The sequence below is a fragment of the Dendrobates tinctorius genome, unplaced genomic scaffold, assembly GCF_039654945.1.
Source record: "Dendrobates tinctorius isolate UK_male_01 unplaced genomic scaffold, ASM3965494v1 ptg000007l, whole genome shotgun sequence".
In the NCBI taxonomy this organism is placed as follows: domain Eukaryota; kingdom Metazoa; phylum Chordata; class Amphibia; order Anura; family Dendrobatidae; genus Dendrobates; species Dendrobates tinctorius.
Genome location: NW_027361675.1, coordinates 53,281,763 through 53,305,918, shown reverse-complemented (window position 1 = coordinate 53,305,918; position 24,156 = coordinate 53,281,763).

Sequence of the window (24,156 nt, the reverse complement as noted above, 5' to 3'; positions counted from 1 at the left end):
TGTACTCGAGGTGGACGCTTCTTCAACAGGTGCCGGGGCAGTACTGTCCCAGAGATCCGCCTCCGGTCGTCTGCATCCCTGTGGCTTCTTCTCGAAGGCCTTCTCTCCATCTGGGTGCAACTACTTAATCAGCGACCGTGAGCTCTTGGCCATAAAATTGGCCCTGGAAGAATGGCGTCATCTCCTGGAGGGGGCTGTCCATCCTTTTGTAATCTTCTCTGACCACAAGAACTTGGCTTATCTCCAGTCTGCCCTAGAGACTCAATCCTTGTCAGGCCAGATGGTCCTTATTTTTTGCCCGATTTGACTTCGAGCTCCGCTTTCACCCCGGCAACAAGAACACCAAAGCCGACGCCCTATCCCGGGTCTTCCAGCCAATTGAAACAGCGGAGTAACCTTCACACATTATTGAGCCCACTAAAATCACGGTGGCTCCAGTGAACTGGCTTTCTCCACCCCCCGGCAAGACCCTTGTGCCTGAAAATCTCAAGCGAAAGGTCCTTCTATGGGGACACTCTTCCAGATTGGCCGGTCATGCCGGAACCAAGAAGACGCTTGCCCTTATCACACGTCACTACTGGTGGCTGACGCTTCGCCAAGATGTGCTTGATTTCGTGGCCTCTTGTCCCTACTCTGCTAAGAACAAAGTGCCGCGACGACTTCCATCCGGTTTATTGCTCCCGTTGCCTGCCCCTGCGGTTCCTTGGGAACACATAGCCATGGATTTCATCAACGACCTACCCCGTTCTTCTGGCTGTACAGTCATCCTGGTGGTGGTGGACCGTTTCTCCAAGATGGCCTATTTCATCCCTCTGTCCGGCCTCCCCTTGGCTCCTAAGTTGGCCAAAGTTTTTATCCACCAGATCTTCAGACTCCATGGACTACCACAACGTATTGTGTCTGACCGGGGAGTTCAGTTCACCTCCAAGTTCTGGCGGGCACTTTGTAAGCTCATGAACGTTTCCCTCGACTTCTCCTCTGCCTACCATCCACAGTCAAACGGACAGGTGGAGCGTACCAACCAGGCGTTGACTGGGTACCTACGCCATTTCTCCAACGCCCACCAGAACGACTGGGTTGACCTACTTCCCTGGGCAGAATTCGCCTATAACAACCACACTGGCGAGTCCTCGTCCAAGTCTCCCATTTTTTATTGTGTTTGGTAGACATCCTGGTGTTCCCCTTCCGGTAACCCCTGCCTCCGAAGTACCCGCGGCCGTCTTGGCCTCTGAATTTTCCAAGATCTGGGCTGAGACCAACACGTCACTCAAGAGGGCCGTTGACCGGATGAAAAATTATGCCGACAAAAATAGATTGGATTCCCCACCGTATCACATCGGGGACAAAGTCTGGCTCTCGTCCAAATTTATCCACTTGAAACTGCCCTCTTACAAGTTGGGTCCACGCTACATCTGTCTGTTTTAAATTCTTGGACGTGTTAATAAAGTCGCCTACAAATTGAGGTTGCCTGCTTCGCTCCGGGTCCCGAACACCTTCCACGTCTCTCTCCTGAAAGCTGTGGTACTGAACCGCTTCCACTCCGTGTCTGATCCTGTTTCTCAGCTGGTTGGTGCCGATAATATCTTGGAGGACATCATTGCCATGAAAAAGGTTAGAGGTAGGTCCCTTTTTTTTATTGATTGGAAGGGCTTTGGTCCTGAGGAGAGAGCCTGGGATCCTTGGGAGAATATCAATGCTCTTCGTATCCTCAAGAGATTTTTTGCTAACCTCAGGGGAGGGCGGCTTAGGGGAGTGGGTACTGACATGCCGCCACTGCATACTCACCCAGCCTCCGCTCCCGCGCCGCAGCCTCCCACCGTCCAACATCCACGGCGGTCCCTTCTGACAGGTCCACGGCCGACGGCGTCTCTGCATGCAATGCGCATGCGCCATAGGCCGCGGCCGCGCCTCCCTCCTGTCAATTATGCTCCGGCAATGTCCTGACTTCTTGTGTTTGCTAGCACACTAGGTCCTGCTTCCTCGTGTTCCTGCCGCAGTCTCTCAGTCCTGTACTCCGTGGTTCCTGCCACAGTCCCACAGTCCTGAACTCCGTGTTCCTGCTCCGTCCTGCTATCTATGTTCCAGCCCTGCAGTCCTATTCCAGTCCTGCCTCCCGTGTTCCTGCTCCGTCCTGCTATCTATGTTCCAGCCCTGCAGTCCTACCCCAGTCCTGCCTCCCGTGTTCCTGCTCCGTCCTGCTATCTATGCTCCAGCCCTGCAGTCCTACTCCAGTCCTGTCTCCTGTGTTCCTGCTCCGTCTGGCTATCTAGGCTCCAGTCCCGCAGTCCTACTTCGGTCCTGTCTCCAGTTATCCTGCTCTGTCCTGCTGTCTATGCTCCAGTCCTGCAACCCCACTCTGGTCCTATCTCCTACAGTCTCGTGCTCCTACTCCAGTCCACTCTGAGCCACCCCTCTCGGTACCAGCTATCGTGGTTCCCGAACCCCTGGGCCTGCTCCTAACGATCCCTGTATAGGGGTCGGCTCCACCTGGCAGCTCGCCTGGGGCACCTCGGTACCACGATCCAGAGGGTCCACTCCTGGAGATTTTCCGCACCCGACCAGCCGTGGTAACAGTGTGTGAGTATATACGTGGTGATGTTTATGCCTCTGTGGTGACATGTGTATGTGTGCATCCGTGTAAATGGTAACGTACGTGTATCTGTGTATGTGGGGATATGTAGTTGCAAATCTCTGTATCCCTGTTAATGCGCAGTAAGCTGGGTGTATGCACACCAGATTTATCAACGCACTTTGTGTTCACAAATTTATCAACACACTTTGTGTTCACAGTGAAGCAGCGGTGACACATGACTTTGGTATTGTAAATGCATCTTTCCAACTAACTCCCTTTTTCCCCAAATGAACACTCATTTTCTTTGGATAAATTAGCCAAATCGGCCAAACATTACAATAAATAACTTCTTTGTAAGGAGTTTCTTGGAGCTCCAAAACCTGGCATAAACCAGTAAATAATAATGAACAATTCAGTATTACCCCCAGCCACGACCACAGGCTCGGGGTCACCTTTGTTGCCAGGATACCTTTTCCATAACACCGACTCTCAGGGACCCCACCCTATAGATCCCCAAAATCCGCCAGGCAATTAACCCAAATCGAAACATAAAGGGGAGGTAACCATCCACCTGATGTACAACTCCCCACCACAGTTTTGCCACCAACTCCAAGAACCCCCTCACCACCGCCACAGTGAGCATTACCTGACTCATAATGTGAGTCACCCCACCAAAAGAAATGCTCATTCCACCCCTTCTTGAATACTCAAAGCCCACAGATCAATCCCGACTGTATTCAGATTTACCCCATCATGTCGCCAAAAATTCCCTTCCCCAGACTCCAGATCTGTGTACCTAATTACCACCCCTCCATTCCTTGCAATAAAGCTCCCCATTGCCCTATTAACCTTTATCCTCATCCTTTTAATCCTTTCGACAGACCAGGCAGCACGCCAAGTTTTCCTGGGCACTATATCAGACCATACTATCTTAATTTTTGGATAAGTTATCCATAAACGCAGCCGAGTTGTGCAGAATGTCCCTAATCAATGTCTCCCTACTGGGCGGATCCCCAGATCATTACCCCCTACGTGCAACACAAGCACGTCCGAGGAACGATCTAACCAAGCAAAGCAGTGAAAATCTGGTAGCACCTGTTGCCAGATAATCCCTCTAATCCCAATCCACCTCACTACAGCCTCCTACCTTGGAAAACCCAGCTGACGCCCATTTTTTCGCACATCAGCCCTCAGTGTCCCCAATGCGCAAATGAGTGCCGAAAATCCACACTAGCCACACTCCTCCTATGTGAAGAAAAAAGAGAGCGAAAGGAGGGGAGAGGGAGGAAAGAAGGAGGGAGATGAGTACAAGATACAACAAATCTGTAAACTTAATCAGAACTCAATTTTTTTTTTATTAAACTATAACCAACACCTCCGATCTAACCCCGTCACTCGGTACACCCCTCCCTCACATCAAATGATGCCTCACATAAATTTTATATCTCCTAGATTGCCACCTTCCTATCTTCTGAACCACTTCAGCTGGCAATCCCCATTTTTCTGCTTCAATTGTAGCCCCGATACGGAACGAATGAGCTGAAAACCTGTTTGCCTCCAACCCCAAAATTTCCAGACATTTTCTGAAAATTGCCACAAACTGATATCTAGAAAGGAAATACCCTTCTTTGTGCTTCAACAATGGGCCTGAACGATCCACTGCTAAACCCAAATAACTTTTAAAACACTCTACCGGACACATTTTTGACTCCCTCAATGCCCCCAAAACAACCGTACCTCTTCCAGCTTGATCTCTTTTGGACCGCCGCACCCAAAACTCTACCCGAATCAGCTAAAACAACTGCATCCTGACTTAATATCCCCCTCCTTAACCGAGGATGCGGAAACCAACTCTTCTATTCTCATGGCCCCAAAAAATGCCCACGAAAACCCCAGCCGACACAACGTCTCCTGAAACTGAGAGCTGCATAATCGTGCCAAAATGCCCCCAATTCATCCAGAAGCTTGAATGATACTGGCCTCCGACTGTCCGTCCTAGTGAGACCCTTTCTAAATCCTTTCAGTGCCTGACCTACAAGAAAATGCTTAGTGATATCCACCAAACCCCTAAACTTGAAACCAAATGCTATTCTTGTCATAACACGATTAACTCTTGAAATAGACCACCTTTCTGTCACCATCCAACTTTACCAACAAAGTAAAGCACCCACAAGGTCCTTTTCGGACCCTAACTCTCTGAAATTCCGACTCCATAGCTCCCACTCACTCCAAGCTGTTTTGTACGCTACCCATGTACTGTTTGCCAAGGATGCAAGAATCAAGGAGCTCGACGCTCGAATCAGAGGTGTATCTAGGCTTTCTGGCACCCGGGGCAAGAATTCAGTTTGGCGCCCCCCCCCCCAAAGCCCACATGCAATTTCCACACTTAGTCATGTACCGACGAGCTGTTCTCCCTAATGCTCTCAATGGTCAGTGAAAAACTGAGAGAAGCGGGAAGAGAAGCTCGTTGTCACAGGACCATAAGTATGAAAGTCACATATGAGTGAAGTGTCCATGTGATGACTACTGGAACCTGCAGAGCTGAATCCGGACATTGCAGACTTCTGAATTCTCACAATGAATGCACTGCACACTTTTAGGATTATCCCGTATCAGTGGCAAGAGTACACGGTCATAAGTCAGCACAAGAATGTGATTTATATACTTCTGGCCACATTCCGACTAGACGTCCCCGGTCTCGCTCTGTTCATTTTCATTGAGTGAGGCCACACATGTCTAGTCAACATGTGGCCGCATGTATATAAATTACCAGCACGAGAGAATCCTAACAGCGTTCAGTGAGCACTGTGAGAATTCAGAAGTCTGCAGTCACATAGAATGACTGCAGACTCAGCACAAACAAGGACAACCCCTTTAATGCTCCTAACAAGTAAAAACATGAGAATTAGTCAGTATCACAAATAATATTTACATCCAGGTACCTTATAGTTGACGTCGTCTCTGGAGTCGTTGTTTTCTTCTTCTTGTCCAGACCCCATGATGAGTTTTCTCATCCACTGCCGTCTCTGCAAACTTCCATCTTCTCCGGTCTTCTGCCTTGCAGCAAATCTCCACACAATGCCCTTAAAGATAGAAGTGTCATTATAATTGTTCTGCCCTCTGAATAGGGCAAAGAATATTTGTATTAGATGCTGGGTTAGTTATAGCACCATCTAGCGGTGGCTGAATTTATAGCAGTGTCTTTGATAACATTTTCAGTCTGTGACTTTAACAGAAGCAATGCACCATGGAATTGAAGCAATGCTTTGTGGGAAGGAAGCAATGTATTCTGGGACAAAGAAGGGCCATTTTGCTTCTGTGTATATCATAGGATGCATGTGTTTACCTGTCCTCCATGTTAACTCTCCAACTCGAGTTCGTTATCCGGGTAAAGCATATCTGGTAATCTTAATCTTCTTACAATGCAGTGGGTGCAGAGAGTTTATCAGAGATGTAATTAGACACCTGTGTGTTTTCTATGAAGGTTGCATCACACTGAATGCTTCTGCATTTGTGTTAGCTGTGATTATCTGCCAACACTTATGCATGTCATTTGTATTCCTTACAGTTTTACTGCATGTTCTATACTCTTCACCAATAAACAAATTAGACTACAGAGAACAGTCTGCTTATTTTGGAAGACAGAGCTGTTGTTTATGCTGTATGCTGGAGTGCACGTGTCAGCGTGCCTGAAGGCAGAACAATAATGCTCCTAAATAAAAATATCTGCAATATACTGTCGCCTCACACTATTCCCCATCCTCACTCCAAATTCCCCCACATACAATAAATCCCCCCATCCCCACTCCAAATTCCCCCACAATTAAATCCCACCATCCCCATGTCAAATCCCCCACATACAATAAGTATCCCCCATCCCCACTCCAAATCCCCTACACATAAAGTACCCCCCATCCCCACTCCAAATCCCCCCATACAAGTACCCCTCATCCCCACTCCAAATCCCCACACACATTGGATCCCCCTATGCCAAATCCCCCACACACATTAAGTACCCCACATCCCCACTCCAACTCCCCCCACACATAAAGTATCCCCCACCCCACTCCAAATCCCCCCACACATAAAGCATCCCCCATTCCCACTCCAAATACCCACACACATAAAGTATCCCCCATCCCCACTCCAAATCCCCCCACAGATGAAGTAATCCCCATCCCCACTCCAAATCCCCCCACACATAAAATAACCCTCCATCCCCACTCTAAATCCCCCCTATAATGTCCTCAGATTTCTGCCCCCTCTCCCCCCATTTGTTCCTCATATTTCTCCACCACATGCATCTGTTAGCACCCATCCAGCCCCCTGGCCTTGCTCCTCACACACTGTCCTCAATTTACTCCCCCTGTTCCCTCCATATCCATGTGTCTGCAGCCATCCCCCAATCTCACACATTCCCTTGCACTGAGTCACTCCATATAGCGTCCCCGACCCTAACCATCCCTTCCTAGCCCCCAGAGCATGTCCTTACATTTCCACCATTAATCGTTGGTGTCTTCAGCTCCATTACAAAGGAGCACTTACCAACAACTGCAACGCTGCCTGTGCCCTGTGTCTTCGCCTCTGCGGCATCGGCGAGTGACGTCAGCAGCGTGATCATATGACCTGATCACGTTGCTGGCGATTCACTGATGTGGAAGTGCCAGTGGCCGTCAGGGCTAACTTAGATCAACAAGTGTACTAGCGTCTGAAGATGCTAGTACAAGTCCTTGGGAACCGACAGTTTGAATCTCAAAGTGGGGGGCTACAGAATGCCGCCGACGGGGAGCCTCCTCCTTGGACCACCGCATCAGGCGGCCCGATGGCGCCCCCCTGTCGGCTGCGCCCAGGGCACATGCCCCGGCTGTCCCCCCCGGATACACCTCTGGTCTGCATCCTTCTGCAGTATTTTTTTTTGTGGTATTGTTTAATTTTTCCGAGCAAGAGGGTGAAGAGAGCATAGTTCAGGGAAACTAAGAGCTTGTAAAAGCCAAACATTGCAAAATATTTAATGATGCCCAATTGTAAAATTATTTTTAGCCCAAAATGCATTTTAGTAAAAAATATGTCCCTGAAGGTGTCCAAATACTCTAAGTGGCCCGTGCATCCTAGACAGCCTTCAGTTGAACAATTGTTTGGCCTTCATCTTCTCTCCATCTTCTCACCACAAACATAAACAATTGGCTTGGATGAGCAGCCATGTACTTTCAGTGGGGTAAAGGGAGAGAGGCATTTACATATTCTTCTAGCAGTGGTTTTTGTACTTTGAAACATAAGGATTAGTTGTGTGAATCCAACCTATGCCAAAATTATCAATCAATCAAAATAAAATCAATCAAATCAAATTTATTATCGCCAAGTACATATTACATATATACAAGGAATTCTTTGTGGCAAAGAGGCAACATAATATATAACAACAGATACAACAAGTAACATCTAACAAGACAGATACAGTATATAGTCTACACATGACGATTTAATTGTTGAACAGAGAGTGGATAGAAGCTGTTCATATGGCGGTTGGTGCTGCATTTGGGGACTCTGAAGTGACGTCCTGAAGGGAGTAGTTGGAATGAGGAGTGTCCCGGGTGAGAGGGATCGGATGAAATTTTCAATGCGTGGAAGACAACTTTAATCTGATGTGTATAAGGGATAGATGGAAATGATAATTTTGCATATGATATTTTTTGTCTCACCATGCTTATTAAGGTTTGGAATGTCATTGGCTTTATAAAATGAATGACGGTCTAAGCTATCTGTACAAGCACTATGCAACGGTACTCTGCAAGCTTCTACAGCTGACACTTACAAAAGCTTCTTTGACTGCCCAAACTCAGGACACCCTGAAGGATAATGTGAAATATATCTTCCCACGTCAACAATCCAGCCTTTTCTTTCACACAATTAGCAAAAAGAAAAAACAATATCTCTACCAAAATACATCCTAATGCTGGGGTCACACTTGCGAGAAACTCATACGAGTCTCACATCTCAATACCCGGCAATGCCGCCGGCACTCGGGTATTTCTATGCAGCTGAACGCTCCGGTCCGAGTGACGGCGGCAGTGCCGGGTATTGAGGTGCGAGATTCGTGCGAGTTTCTTGCAAATGTGACCCCGGCCTAATTTTCACACTCTGACACTCTTTTGTCTCTGCCTTTTGGTAGCTGCACTGCTGCAATATAGAGTATATTGGTTGGACACTTTACTAGGGATACCAATCTAGTAGTGCATTAGATCTATTGGACGTTCAGAGCTAAAGAGATTTGTTCTGTCATATAGTCCACTAGATGTTGAAATACTGTCCACTATAGACAAGATAGCTTCTTGCAGTTTCATCAAATTACAGTTGCAATCAAAATTATTCAACATCCATTGTAAATTAGGTTTATTAACAACACTTACAAATTTTTCGCTGTTTGCAACAAAGCAAACAACAATTGAAAAAGGTAAAAACAACTAATGTAACAAGTGATCTCTCAAAATACAACACAAAATGCCATTCTTAATGAATATTGCAGTCTCAGAATTATTCAACCTTTTTGAGACAAACATCTTCAGTACTTAGAGCAGTGTTTCTCAACTCCAGTCCTCAAGACCCACCAACAGGACACGTTTTCAGAATATCCTTACTATTGCACAGGTGATTGCATTTCATCACCTGCTCAAGCATTAATTCCATCACCTTTGCAATACTAAGGAGATCCTGAAAACGTGACCTGTTGGTGAGTCTTGAGGACTGGAGTTGAGAAACACTGACTTAGTGCATCCTTTGGCCGTTATGTGATGTACTGTATAGCCAGACTTCTCCTCATAAGCATTTGCTCTAGTTCACTAATATTCTGAAGTTGTCAGTAGAGTGGTCAAAAAGTTAAGTGAAGACATCACGATAGTGAAAGAAAAGGATGCAAAAAGAGTGCAAAGGCATTGAATGAATCCAGAGATATAGCATAGTTGGAAGCAGAGGCCTATCTAGGAGGAGAAGATGGGATACCTGCCCCAGGCACAGCCATCAGAGGAGTGTTGTCAGGCTGCCTAATTCGACGATCTTATGAAGAGTCTCCCCTGGCGGCTACATTTTGCTGCTCCCCGCACTGGGAATTGGAAGATCCCTGATCCAGCTATCAAGTTGACCGCCCATTCACAGTTAACAATTATGCTTGCGTCTTTCAGATGCAAGTACAATTGAAGCTCTGACCGCCGGGTCAGGGTGACGTCAGCAGGATGATCAGGTCCTGTGATCACGTTGCTGATGTCACTCATAGGCAGGGTAGAGGCGCACATTGGCAGTAAGTGCTCCAGTGGAGATAAAGACACCGAAAATTCAGTGTAACAGGAGGAATTTTAAGGTGGGGAGATTTATTTAGCGTGTGAGATACATTTAGTGTGGGGGGGATTTAGTATGTGGGGAGATTTAGTGTGGGGGGCGGGAGATTTTGTGTAACAGGGGTGAAGAATATTTGAAAACACAAGTTTGTTGAGCAAGGACAGGTGCAGACACAATATGGGGAGAGGGAGAAATTTCAAGACACAGTATGAAGAGCAAGGGAGGAGATGGGGTACATTAGGAAATAGTATAGGGGATGGTGCAGACACAATATGGAGAGTGGGGCAATGACACAACGAGGGGAATGTATGAGTGGGGGTGGGTGTGGACACAGTATGAGGAATGAGGGTGGAATGCATGAGGGGAATGGGTGCAAATAAAGTATAGTGAGTGGAGGGATTGGTGCAAACACAGTATGGGGGAGCAAAGGGAGTATATATGCAGACACAGTATGGTGAGTGAGGGGATGGGTGTGGACAAAGTATGAGTAGTGAGGGGGAAAATGTATGTGGACACAGTATGGGGAGTGAGGCTGATGGGATGTGTGCAGACACAGTATGGGGAGAAAGGGTGATGGGATTTGTGCAGACACAGTATGGTGAGTCATGGGGATGTGTGAGGAGGCAGTATGGAGAGTGAGAGGGTAAATATGTGAAGAGACAGTATGGTTAGCAGGGGAGATCTCAAAGGAGACAGCAGAGGAGGGAAAGGAAATGTGTGAGGAGACTATTGAGGGGAATAGTATGAAGAGATAGTATGAGGGAGAAAAATGAGAGTGGGCACAGAATAGAGACTGAGTAGTGTAAGGGTATAGCATGGGGGTACAATGTAAGGGCACAGCCAGGAGAGGACAGTATGCCAAGGAGGGGGGAGTGTGATGAGGGGCACAGAATAGAGGCTGATCACTATAGGGTGGTACACAATGTGAAAGGTTAGTGTAAAGAGGGGTGCCCAATAGAGAAAGAAGAGGGCAGTGTGGAGGGAATGTACCATAAGAGGGACAGTGTGGGGGGTCATGTTTTGCGCAGGGAATATAGTGAGGGTCAATTATTTTTTCAGGGGCTCAGTGTAGGGCAGATATTTTTATTCATGAGCTTTATAATGACACTGCTATTTTTAAGGGCATCATATCGGAATGTGCTGCACAAGACCTGAGAAGATGGAAGTCTGCAGAGACGAGCTGTGGATGAGAAAAGTAATCATGGCGTCTGGACAAAATGAAGAAAAGAAAGAGAACGACTCCAATCAGAGACAAAGTCCTCTACAGGTGCCTGGAAGTAAATGTTTTCTTGTGATACTAATTCTCATATTTTTATGTTAGGAGAATTAAAGGGGTTGTCCAACTTTGTGATGAGTCTGTGATTTGTATACATGTGGTCACGTGCCGACTATTCATGCCGGACACGTCTAGTCGGAATATGGCCAGACGTATACAAATCGCATACTTATGCTGACATGACCTTCCACTGTTACTACCGGCGAGGGAGAATCCTAAAATTGTGCAGTGCATGCGCTATGCGAATTCAGAACTCTGCAGTCACATAGAATGGACTGCAACTTTCATATCAAACCTGGACAAGCCATTAAATTAAGAATTGAAGCATGCCAATCCTAACAGCGTGTAATATAATGTCAGGATTCAGCTCTGCTTGCTGGTTTCAGCCATCATCACATGGCCACTTCACTGATATGCGATTTTCAGGTGTATGTCAAGCGACAATGAACTTCTCTTCACTGAACATTGAGAGAATTAGGGAGAGCACCTGTGTGTGAGTGTGAGAGAGCGATGCGGTGCTATGTGTGTGAGTATGAGAGACGTGATGCGGTGCTGTGTGTGTGTGATGAGTTGCTATGTGAGTGATGCGGATCGGTGCTGTGTATGTGTGAGTGTGAGAGGGGTGGTGGGGAAGGACAATGATATTGGTGGTGGAAGGCAATGATGGAGGTGATGGACAATGATGGCAGTGGGGGAGGCAATGATGGAGGTGATGGGCAATGATATTGGTGGGGGAAGCAATGATGGAGGTGATGGGCAATGATGGCAGTGGGGGAGACAATGATGGAGGTGATGGGCAATGATGGCAGTGGGGGAGGCAATGATGGAGGTGATGGCCAATGATGGAGGTGATGGGTAATGATGGAGGTGATGAACAATGATGGAGGTGATGGGCAATGATGGTGGTGGGGGAGGTAATGATGGAGGTGATGGACAATGATGGCGGTGGGGGAGGCAATGATGGAGGTGATGGGCAATGATGGTGGGGGAGGCAATGATGGAGGTGATGGGCAATGATGGTGGGGGGAGGCAATGATGGAGGTGATGGGCAATGATTGGTGGGGAGGCAATGATGGAGGTGGGGAGAGGCAGTTTTTTGTGACAAAATTAGGGGGGGTCGGCTTATACACGAGTATATACGGTAGTCCCTGGAGTAGCTCGCTGCTGACCAGCATGTTTTGCTATAGCTGGACCAGAGGTGGCAGCAGCAACTGAACCTACAGAGCTGGTCTGACCAGAGTGCCTGGATCGACGAGTCTCCTGAGCAGCCTCCTGTGTGGCCGGAGAGGAATAGAGACTGCCGAATGCAAGGCTCGAAATTCCTATTGTGCAGCGACCGGAACCCGACTCCTAACACTACCCCCCTCCTATCTGAGCCTCGCTATGCTCAAATGCCGCAATAAGGAGCGGAGCGTGAATGTTCTCCAGGTCCGAGCCTATGGACCATGACCCTTCCAATCCACCAAATAAAACTTTTTACCTTGCATCCCACGATGGCATTGACCTCAAACTCGTCCGAAGACAGGTCTGATGTCCCGGCAGATGACTCGGAGAATCGGGACATGTGAACAGGCTTAAGGAGGAACATGTGGAACGTGTCAGAGATAGCCAAGTGTAGTGGAAGGGCCAGACGGTAAACCACAAGGTTGATTTGCTCAAGGACCTTGAAGGGGCCAATGTAGCGAGGTGCGGACTCAACATGCAGCCTGATGTTTCGGGCGGAGAGCCACACTAAGTCGCCAGGGGCAAAGGTCGGAGCAGGGCGCCGGTGTGCGTCAGAAGAGGTACTCATTCTCTCCTTGGAGGCCTGGATAGCATCCTGAGTGCGATCCCAAATGTCACGTTCCTCCATCGCCCAATCTGCCACCCTAGAGTCGGTGGATGACACGGGCATGGGAACAGGGACGTGCGGATGCTGGCCGTAATTTAGGAGGAATGGGGTCTGACCGGTGGAGTCGGCCACAGCGTTGTTCAAAGCGAACGCCGCCCACGGCAGCAAGGATGCCCAGTCATCCTGCCTGGCCGAGACAAAATGTCGTAGATATGTGACCAGGGTCTGGTTGGCTCTCTCTACCAACCCGTTCGTCTCGGGATGATAGGCTGAGGAGAGATTTAGCTCAATGCTGAGCAGGGAACATAGCTCTCTCCAGAACCGAGACGCAAACTGAGGACCCTGGTCACTGACAATCTTATCCAGTATGCCAAAGTCGAGAAGTGGGGGATGAATTGGCGATAGTAATTTATGAACCCCAAAAAGCGCTGCACCGCTTTGAGAGAATGGGGTTCCTGCCAATCCATCACCACCTGTAGCTTGGCAGGATCCATGGCCAAACTCTGGGCGGAGATGATATAGCCCAGGAAAGGTAAGGACTCCTGCTCAAACACACACTTCTCCAACTTGGAATAGAGGGAGTTTGCCCGCAGGAGGTCGAAAACTTTGCAATCATCTCTCGGTGGGAGTCAATATCTGGAGAGTAGATGAGGATATCATCCAGATAGACTACCCCCGAGTTGGCAAGCATATCCCGGAAGATATCGTTCACAAAGTCCTGGAAGATGGCCTGGGTATTACAGAGCCCGAAGGGCATCACCAGGTATTCATAGTGCCCGTCCCTGGTGTTAAATGCCGTCTTCCATTCGTCCCCATCACGGATGTGAATCAGGTTGTAAGCCCCCCGCAGATCAAGTTTGGTAAACACTCTCGCTCCCCGTAGCCTATCAAACAGCTCCGATATCAGGGGCAGAGGATACTTATTCTTAACGGTGATGGCGTTAAGACCCCTGTAATCGATGCAAGGATGTAGTTCCCCACTCTTCTTCTGGACGAAGAAGAATCCTGCCCCCACTGGTGGCACTGACTTTCTAATGAACCCTCTTGCCAGATTCTCCCTGATGTATTGAGACATGGCCTCTGTCTCTGGGAGAGATAGGGGATAGACTCGTCCCCGGGAAGGCTCTGCACCAGGCAAGAGGTCAAAAGGACAGTCATAGGGGCGATGCGGTGGAAGGGTCTCTGCCGCATTTTTGGAGAACACGTCCGTATACTGTCGATAGTGTTTGGGGAGCAAGGAAAAATCTGCGGGGACCTCGGTGGAGGCAACCTGGGCGCACTCCCTCAGACATCTACCTTCACATGACTTACTCCAACCAAGAATTCTCCCCCAGGACCACTCTATATGAGGAGTGATACCGCAACTAGGGAGCCCCGAGAAGGACCTGGTCGATACCCTCGGGCATGACGAGGAGGGATATCATCTCCTGATGAGATGGAGACACAGAGAGTGTCAGTGGAGCAGTTTGGTGGGTAATCTGTGAGGGCAGAGTCGCACCGTTCACTACTCGGACGGTGACTGGCTTGGACATCATAACCAGTGGTATTGCGTGCCGCTGAGCGAAGGCAGATGACATAAAATTGCCCTCTGCTCCGGAATCCACGCAAACCTCCACCGCCAGAGTGGAAGAACCAAACTCAAGTGTCCCCTTAAAGGACAACTTGGAGGAAAACGCCACAGATTCTAGTGAGCCTCCTCCTACGGTCACTAGGGGCGAGCGTTTTCGCGGCCGCTGTGGGCACCGGTTGGCAGTTACCGGACTGCCGGCAACCATGACAGATCACAGGAGCTCGAGCGGACCGGGGCCCGGATCCCTCAAGGGAAGCCCCCTGACGCTCGGACGCACCATCGGGAGATTCCAGAGGTTTAGAAAAACAGGGTGCCAACCTAAACCTCTGCCTACACTGGGACCGCTCCAAGCTTCGCTCGGCAAAGCGAAGGTCTATACGGGTGGAGACGGTGATATGCTCCTCCAGTGTAGCGGGAATCATTTGAAATTATGCCCAGAGCATCCTTAATGGCGGAGGATATGCGGCAACAAATAAATGAACACACGCAGGTTAATGTCACCCGGTGTGCACTGGAGTGAGCCCTATAGCTCAACAGAACCACGTAGCTGCACAGTGTAAACAGCGGAGCCTGTTAAGCTCACAGGTCTCAGCCGTATGAGCGCTAGTGTGCAGACACAGGACTCTGCCCCAAGGACACGGGGTTAGAGTCCCTCTAGTCCACTAGCACTCGGCGCAGCAGCTGCGGTGCCAGCAAGGAAGCAACTGAAATAGTAATGCACTTGGTGCGCACTGCACCGCTCAGGTGGATGCCACTAACCACCCTGACTAGGGTAAGTGTGGCGCCCCTAGGAGTATGGCCGCCACAGTGGCTTTGCCTTCCTCCAGGGAGGGTGATGCCAGGCTTGGAAGCAGTGAAGGGTCTCTCTCGCAGTTAACCTATACATGCAACACAGTTCCACTCCAGGCCAGCAGGGGGGACTCTGAACCGGAACTGAAGGAAGGAGTGCTCTCTGAGGGCCAAGGGGAAGGAGTGGTCAGTTAGTGTGAGGAGGGCCACGTGTGTAGACGTGTGGGGAGAAGCTGGAGGTTGAACTGAGGAAAGAGAGCTCTCTCATAGCGAGAGCGCATGAACTGGAGCCTGGTCTCCACGGTTGTACGGATACTAATGGTCCTGCAACAGACACCAGAGGAGTAGGAGGCTGTAAATGCCCTACCCCCATCTAAGACTCGGAGGCACAACAGCACGGAGTGAGCCAAGAGAGGAATAGCGGCTCCAGTTGTCTGCCATACGAGGAGTGCTAGTAGAAAAGAATTAGGAAGAACTTCAGTGTAACTCAGCACTAGGAGTGCTTCACTCAAATAAGCGCTAAAAAGGAGACTGCACAGCCCATCTGCTGAGAGAGAATCCCTGAGCTGCTTCCAGGCTAGCCTGCTCCGGTACCATTTGTAATCAGGACCCTGGACTGGATTTATCAAGTAAAGGTACAGAAATTGCACCCCGCTGTGTCTTTGTCTGCTTCCTACCCTTCCGGCACTGCTACATGCCCGTGCCAGCCACATCTACACTGCCCTGGGACTACAGCTTCATCTGTGGGGAGCTTTTACATCTTTGCTGCACCATACCATCAGTCCCAGTGGATCTGCATGCAGCGTCGACTTAACATCTCACTTGTCGAACACCACAGGTGGCGTCACGAACTATTCCATTAACTACATTCCACCATTCAATCTCCCCTAATACTTGGGCGCCCAGGGCCACGCACCGGGTCACCGCTGCTGTGACACATCCTGCTGACACCGGCCCGGTACCGAGTACCCCACAACCCTGGGAGGGCGACCCATAAGGAAAGCGCTAGACTGCGCACGGCGTCACGGAGGCGGATGCAGTCACTCAGGTGCCTTGTGCTGAATGGCACAATATGGCGCTTAGAAAGATGCTGTGACTTGGAAGCACTGTGGCACTAGACTTAGCCACTACAAAGTGCTGACTCTGACTCTAATAGCCCTATAACATGCGTATACAAGGGAAGGGAGTCATAATAAGTCAGTCACCAAAAGCATGCATTCATCATCACTCACACAAAACATAATAAGAGTCTATACTACCGCATGGCCGTGTGGCCATGCGGCTCTTTTATAGCAGCGTCCTTCCGGGACCTTCCTGACACTCCTGATGGTCCAATCCGAGCTGGAGAAGGACCTGAGCATGTGACCTCCGATCTCCAATGAGAGATTGTCCCACGGGCATGCTCAGTGGACCGAAAGGAAGATTTAGTCCCTGGAGTAGCTCGCTGCTGACCAGCATGCATTGCTATAGCTGGACCAAATGTGGCAACAGCAACCAAACCTACAGAGCTGGTCTGACAAGAGCGCCTGGATCGACGAGTCGGCTGAGCAGCTTCCTGTGTGGCCGGCGAGGAATGGGAGACCACCGAATGCAAGGCTCGGGATTCCTGCTGTGCAGCAACCGGAACCCGACGCCTAACAATCTAATCCTGTGTTACTGTCTGCTGAGCTGTGTATCTAATCCTATCCTGTTTGATACGGTTTGCTGAGCTGTGTATCTAATCTTGGCCTGTTTGATACTGTTTGCTGAGCCATGTATCAATCTTATCCTGTGTGATACTGTTTGCTGAGCTGTGTACCTAATCCTATCCTGTGTGATACTGTCTGCTGAGCCATGAATCTAATCCTCTCTTATGTGATACTGTCTGCTGAGCCGTGTATCTAATCCTATCCTGTGTGATTCTGTCTGCTGAGCTGTGTATCTAATCCTATCCTGTGTGATGCTGAGCTGTGTATCTAATCCTATCCTGTGTTACTGTCTGCTGAGCTGTGTATCTAATCCTGTCCTGTGTGCTGATCCGTGTATCTAATCCTATCCTGTGTGATACAGTCTGCTGAGCCGTGTATCTAATCCTATCCTGTGTGTTACTGTCTGCTGAGCCATGAATCTAATCCTCTCTTATGTGATACTGTCTGCTGAGCCGTGTAGCTAATCCTATCCTGTGTGATACTGTCTTCTGAGCTGTGTATCTGTTCTTATCTTGTGTGTTACTGTCTGCTGAGCTGTGTATCTAATCCCATCCTGTGTGATACTGGGCTGTGTATCTAATGCTATCCTGTGTGAGTCTGCTGAGCTGTGTATCTAATCCTCTCCTGTGTGATACTGTCTGCTGAGCCGTGCATCTAATCCTATTCTGTGATACTGTCTGCTGAGCCGTGTATCCAATCCTATCCTGTGAGATACTGACTGCTGAGCTGTGTATCTAATCTTATCCTGTGTGATACTGTCTGCTGAGCTGTGTATCTAATCCTACCCTGTGTGATAGTCTGCTGAGCCATGTATCTAATCCCATCCTGTGTGATACTGTCTGCTGAGCTGTGTATCTAATCCTATCCTGTGTGATACTGGGCTGTGTATCTAATCCTATCCTGTGTGATACAGTCTTCTGAGCTGTGTATCTAATCCTCTCCTGTGTGATACTGTCTGCTGAGCCGTGTATCTAATCCTATTCTGTGTGATACTGTCTGATGAGCCGTTTATGTAATCCTATCCTGTGTGATAATGTCTGCTGAGCCGTGTATCTAATCCTATCCTCTGTGATACTGTCTTCTGAGCCTTGTATCTAATCCTATCCTCTGTGATACTGTCTTCTGAGCCTTGTATCTAATCCTATCCTGTGTGTTACTGACTGCTGAACCGTGTATCGAATCCTATCTTGTGAGATACTGACTGCTGAGTTGTGTATCTAATCTTATCCTGTGTGATACTCGGCTGTGTATCTAATCCTATCCTGTGTGATACTGTCTGCTGAGCCGTGTCATAGCTCCCAACCATCACGGATTCCGCGGCACAGTCCTGTTTTTGCCCCGCCCACCCGCTGTCCCGCCCGGGACTCTATTTTTCCTGCACTGCAGAGAGATAAGTCGCACGCCCCCCCCCATGCATCGACCCCATCCTCGCCCTCCCAGAGACCCACTGCGTCCGCAGCCCCTCACAGCCAGCAATCTCATTGCTAGGCTGTTCTCTCTTCTGTGTGCACAGGACCTGTGATGTGATGAGGTTACAGGAGGGGAGGAGTCAGGGGTTACATGATCAGGAGCCTCTGCAGGACTCTGTTGTGCTGGTCCTCTTGTTACTGTATGAGGGAAGTTTATGTGTGGGGTCAGGAGGGGTTTACAGGGTGGATGTAGCAGAGCTGTAGGTGTACGGAGCAGAGCCGCGCGTGTACGAGGTGTACGGCGCGGAGCCGTGCGTGTACAAGGTGTACGGAGCAGAGTTGCGTGTGTACAAGGTGTATGGAGCATGGCCGCGTGTGTGTACGAGGTGTACGGAGCTTAGCCTCGCGTGTACAAGGTGTCCGGAGCGGAGCTGCATGAGTAAGTGTACAAGGTATACGGACCATGGCCTCGTGTGTGTACAAGGTGTACAGTGCGGAGCCGTGCGTGTACGAGGTGTACGGAGCGGAGCACGCGTGTGCAAGGTGTACGGAAAGGAGCCTTGTGTGTACAAAGTTTACGGAGCGGAGCCATGTGTGTAATGGGTGTACGGAGTGGAGCCTCATGTGTATGGAGTGGAGCCATGTGTATGGAGAGGAGCCGTGTGTTTATGAGGTATACAGAGTGGAGCCGTGTGTGTACGCATGCCTGCGGGGCATACGAAACGGAGCGCTGTGTGTACGAAGTGTACGGAGCTGAGCCGTGTGTGTACGGAGCTGAGCAGAGCCGTGTGTGTACGGGGTGTACGGAGTGGAGCTGCGTGTGTATGGAGCAGAGCCGCGTGTGTGCGAGGTGTACGGAGCGGAACCGCGTGTGTGCGAGGTGTATGGAGCAAAGCCGCTTGTGTACAAGGTTTACGGAGTGGAGCATGTGTGTTCAAGGTTTACAGAGCGTGGCCGCGTGTGTACAAGGTGTACGGAGCAGAGCCGCATGTGTACGAGGTTTACGGAGTAGAGCCATGTGTGTGCACGAGGTGTACAGAGCGGAGTCATGTGTGTACGAGAAATACAAAACGGAACCGTGTGTGTATGAGGTGTGCGGAGCCATGCGTGTACAATGTGTATGGTGGGGAGCAGTCATACCTCCCAAGCGTCCCGGATCCAATGGGACAGTCACAATTTTGTGTCTGCCCCACTGCCCCGGTCGGGAAGTTACTTTTCCCGCAGACACAGGAGTACACGGCGGAGCCCCGAGGAGCACTTTAAATTTCGCACGTGACGTTCCACCGGAAGTGACATGCTGGAAGCTGACCAGAAATTAGGTAACTTCGGGAGGAGATTGTGATGGAACCATGGAGGCACTTCAGGGAATGCTTCAGATCTATCACCGTGTCCTCCCCCAACAGCGCAGACAGCGGGATTGCCTTGGACTCGGGGATGTTGGCCATGTGAGCGGATCATGATATGTCCTGGAGCAGGAGAGGCTCAGGTGGGCACTACAATGGGAGCCAGGCTGCTATAGTATCTTTATAGAATCTTTATTTCTTTCCCCTCTTCCTCTCTCTCTCTTTTTTTCGTTCTGTTCTTTCTTTCTTTCCCCTCTTTTTTTCTCTCTCTAATCTTTCTTTCTCTCTCTGTTCTTCATTTCTCTTTCTGTTCTTTCTTTCTCTCTCTGTTCTCTTTCTCTATTCTTTTTTTTCCTTTCACTCTGTTCTTTCTTTCTTTGTCTCTCTGGTCTCTTTCTTTCCTCTCTTTCTCTGTTCTTTCTCTCTGTTCTTTATTTCTTTCTCCTCTTTCTTTCTCTCTCCCTCTCTGTTTTCTTTCCCCTTTCATTTTTTCTCTCTCTGTTCTTTCTTACTCTCTGTTCTTTCTTTCCCCTCTTTCTTTCTCTCTCTAATCTTTCTCTGTGTTCTTCCTTTCTCTCTGGTCTTTCTTTCTCTCTCTGTTCTCTTTATTTCCCCTCTTTCTCTCTCTGTTCTTTCTCTCTTTCCCCTCTTTGTTTCTGTTATTTCTTTCCCCTCTTTCTTTCTCTCTCCCTCTCTGTTCGCTCTTTCCCCTTTCTTTTTTTCTCTCTCCCTCTCTCTGTTCTTTTTTTCTGTCCACTCTTTCTTTCTCTCTCTGCTCTTTTTCTTTCTTTCTATTCTTTCTTTCCCCTCTTTCTCGCTGTTCTTTTTTTCTGTTCCCTCTTTCTTTCTCTCTGTTCTTTCTTTCTCTGTTGCTTTCTTTCCCCTCTCTTTCTTTTTCTGTTCTTTTTCTCTCTTTCTTTCTCTGTTCTCTCTTTCTCTCTCTGTTCTTTCTTTCCCCTTTCATTTTTTCTCTCTCTGTTATTTTTTCTGTCCCCTCTTTCTTTCCCCTCTCTTTCTTTTTCATTCTCTATTTTTCTGTTCTTTCTTTCTCCTCTTTATTTCGCTGTTTTTTCTCTCTTTATCATTTTTTCTTTCTCTCTCTATTCTTTTTTCTCTCTCTGTTCTTTCTTTCTTTGTCTCTCTGTTCTTTCTTTCCTCGCTTTCTCTCTGTTCTTTCCCTCTCTCTCTGTTCTTTCTTTCCCCTCTTTCTTTCTCTCTCTCTGTTCTTTCTTTCGCTCTGTTCTTTCTCTCTCTAATCTTTCTTTCTCTGTTCTTTCTTTCTCTCTCTGTTCTTCCTTTCATTCTCTCTGTTCTTTCTTTCTCTGTTCTTTCTTCCCCTCTTTCTCTTTAATTCTCTCTGTGTTCTTTCTCTCTCTGTTCTTTCTTTCTCTCTCTATTCTTTTTTTTCTTTATCTCTGTTCTTTCTTTGTCTCTCTGTTCTTTCTCTCTCTGTTCTCTTTCTTTCTCTCTGTTTGTTCTCTCTCTCTGTTCTTTCCCCTCTTTCTTTCTCTTTCTCTCTGTTCTTTCTCTTTCTCTCTCTAATCTTTCTCTGTTCTTTCTTTCTCTGTTCTTCCTTTCTTTCCCCTCTTTCTTTGTTCTTTTTTTGCTCTGTTCTTTCTTTCTCTCTCTATTCATTTTCATTCTCTCTCTGTTCTTCCTTTCTTTCTCTGTTATTTCTTTCTTTCCCCTCTTTCTTTCTCTCTCTATTCTTTCTTTCTTTCCCCTCTTTCTTTCTTCTTTTTTTGCTCTGTTCTTTCTTTCTCTAATCTTTTTCTCTGTTCTTTCTCTCTCTCTGTTCTTCCTTTCTTTCTCTCTGTTCTTTCTTTCTCTCACCTCTTTCTTTCTGTTCTTTTTTCTCTTTCTTTCTCTCTCTGTTCTTTTTTTCTGTCCCCTCTTTCTTTCTTTCTCTGTTCTTTCATTTTTTCTCGCTCTGTTCTTTCTTTCCCCTCTTTCTTTTTTTCTCTCACTGTTCTCTCTCTCTGTTCTTTCTTTTTTCTCTTTCTTTCTCTCTGTTCTTTTTTTCTGTCCCCTCTTTCGTTCTCTGTTCTTTCTTTCTCTCTGTTTCTTTCTTCTTTCTCTCTGTTCTTTCTCTTTCTCTGTTCTCTCATTTCACCAGAGCTGGTTAAAAGTAGCCGAGCTGTGATTGGTTGCTATGAGCAAGTTTTCACACCTCAGCAGACACTTACATGGTGGGAGAAATCTAGCATCCCCGGGAACATAAGTTCCCAGCCATTGTCTGCCCCCCTGAAAGGAGCAGAGAGCACATGACAGAAATGAATCCCCCCTCCCTGCCCATATCCCCATCACACATCCTCCATCCCGTAGACACATCTTCTCTCTTAAAGGGATCCCTGGTATGGAAGTTAGGACCGTTCCACTCAGCTCTGTGGTTCTGACCCCAGGGGCTCTTAAAGGGATAATTGGTATGGAAGTTAGGGCAAATCCACTCTGCGCTTTGGTACTGACCCCAGGTCTTTCTTAAAGGGATCTCCGGTATGGAAGTCAGGGCAAATCCATCAAGCTCTTTGGTTCTGACCCCAGGCTCTCTTAAAGGGATCTCCTTTATGGAAGTTAGGGCAAATCCCTCAATGGTCTGATTCTGACCCAAGGGTTCTATTAAAGGTATCATTGGTATGCAAGTCACGGCAAATCCATTCAGCGCTCTTGATCTGATCCCAGTCTCTCTTAAAGGGATCTCCGGTATGGAAGTTAGGGTAAATCCCTCAGCTCTCTGATTCTCACCCCAGGCTTCTATTAAAGGGATCATTGGTATGGAAGTCAGGACAAATCCACTCAGAGCTCTGGTTCTGACCCCAGGCCTCTCTTAAAGGGATCCCCGGTATGGAAGTTAGGACTGTTCCACTTAGCGCTCTGGTTCTAACCCCAGTCTGACGGGACGATGTGGGATATTAGGGGTAGTAGTCCGTGGCTCTGGCTGATGGGATGATGTGGGATATTAGGGGTAGTAGTCTGGTGGCTCTGGCGACGGAATGATGTGGGATATTAGTGGTAGTAGTCCGGTAGCTTTGGCTGATGGGATGATGTGGGATATTAGGGGGAGCAGTCCGGTGGCTGTGGCTGACGGGATGATGTGGGATATTAGGGGTAGTAGTCCGGTGGCTCTGACAGGAAGATGTGGGATATTAGGGCTAGTAGTCCGGTGGCTCTGGCTGACGGGACGATGTGGGATATTAGGGGTAGTAGTGTAGGGTCGGTGGCGAGGGAGGAATGGCAATTGGGTGGTGGTGCTGCTGGTGTTAGTGCAGATAGGCGGCGGAGGTGTGCTGTACTCACAAGAATGGGGGGTGACCCGCTTCTTGACGTCGACAGGCACGAGACAGAGGCAGCAATTGTATTCAACAGGTTTGCTTTTATTGGCCGCCCTCACGATGACCAGAACAAAACACGACAGATGTTTCACACTGTTATCCTCCTGCAGACAGGCCCGGGTACCTTCACTTGTACACTTTTTTCCGTCAGGCGTACTTCGTGGCTCTATCCGCCGTGGCTGCCCTAGGCCAATCTACCACGGTGTTTCACCTTACAAAGTCCACCAATAATCCAGGTCCTCACAGGCCGTCTCTGCCTGTGACCAATATCCTATTGAGTCACCCCCCCCCCCAGTGACCGTTTCCACTGTTCAAAGTCTCTGAGGGGTCTCCTTTGCGTGACAGACTCTCCTAACCTGTGAGCTCCCCTGGTTGACTGAAGCTTCTGGAAGCTTACCTCAGTATTTATTCAGACAGACCAGGTAGCCCCACCCTCTGTCACCTGACAGTCACCTCTGCCCAAGAGTCACCTTGACCTCTGGCAGTTATGTAACACTCAAATGACAGTTACAGTGACCTCTGATGGGCAGTCTGCCACATGACACCCTCTGTCAATCTCTGTCTCCATTACAGACAGAACCGTACCCAGCTCAACCTCCCCACAGTAGTCCGTGGCTCTGGCTGATGGGATGATGTGGGATATTAGGGGTAGTAGTCTGTGGCTCTGGCTGATGGGATGATGTGGGATATTAGGGGTAGTAGTCTGGTGGCTCTGGCTGACGGAATGATGTGGGATATTAGGGGGAGTAGTCCCGTGGCTCTGGCTGACGGGATGATGTGGGATATTAGGGGGAGTAGTCCGGTGGCTCTGATGGGACGATGTGGGATATTAGGGGTAGTAGTCTGGTGGCTCTGGCTGACGGGACGATGTGGGATATTAGGGGTAGTAGTCCAGTGGCTCTGACTGACGGGATGATGTGGGATATTAGGGGTAGTAGTCCAGTGGCTCTGACGGGAAGATGTGGGATATTAGGGGTAGTAGTCCGGTGGCTCTGGCTGACGGGAGGATGTGGGATATTA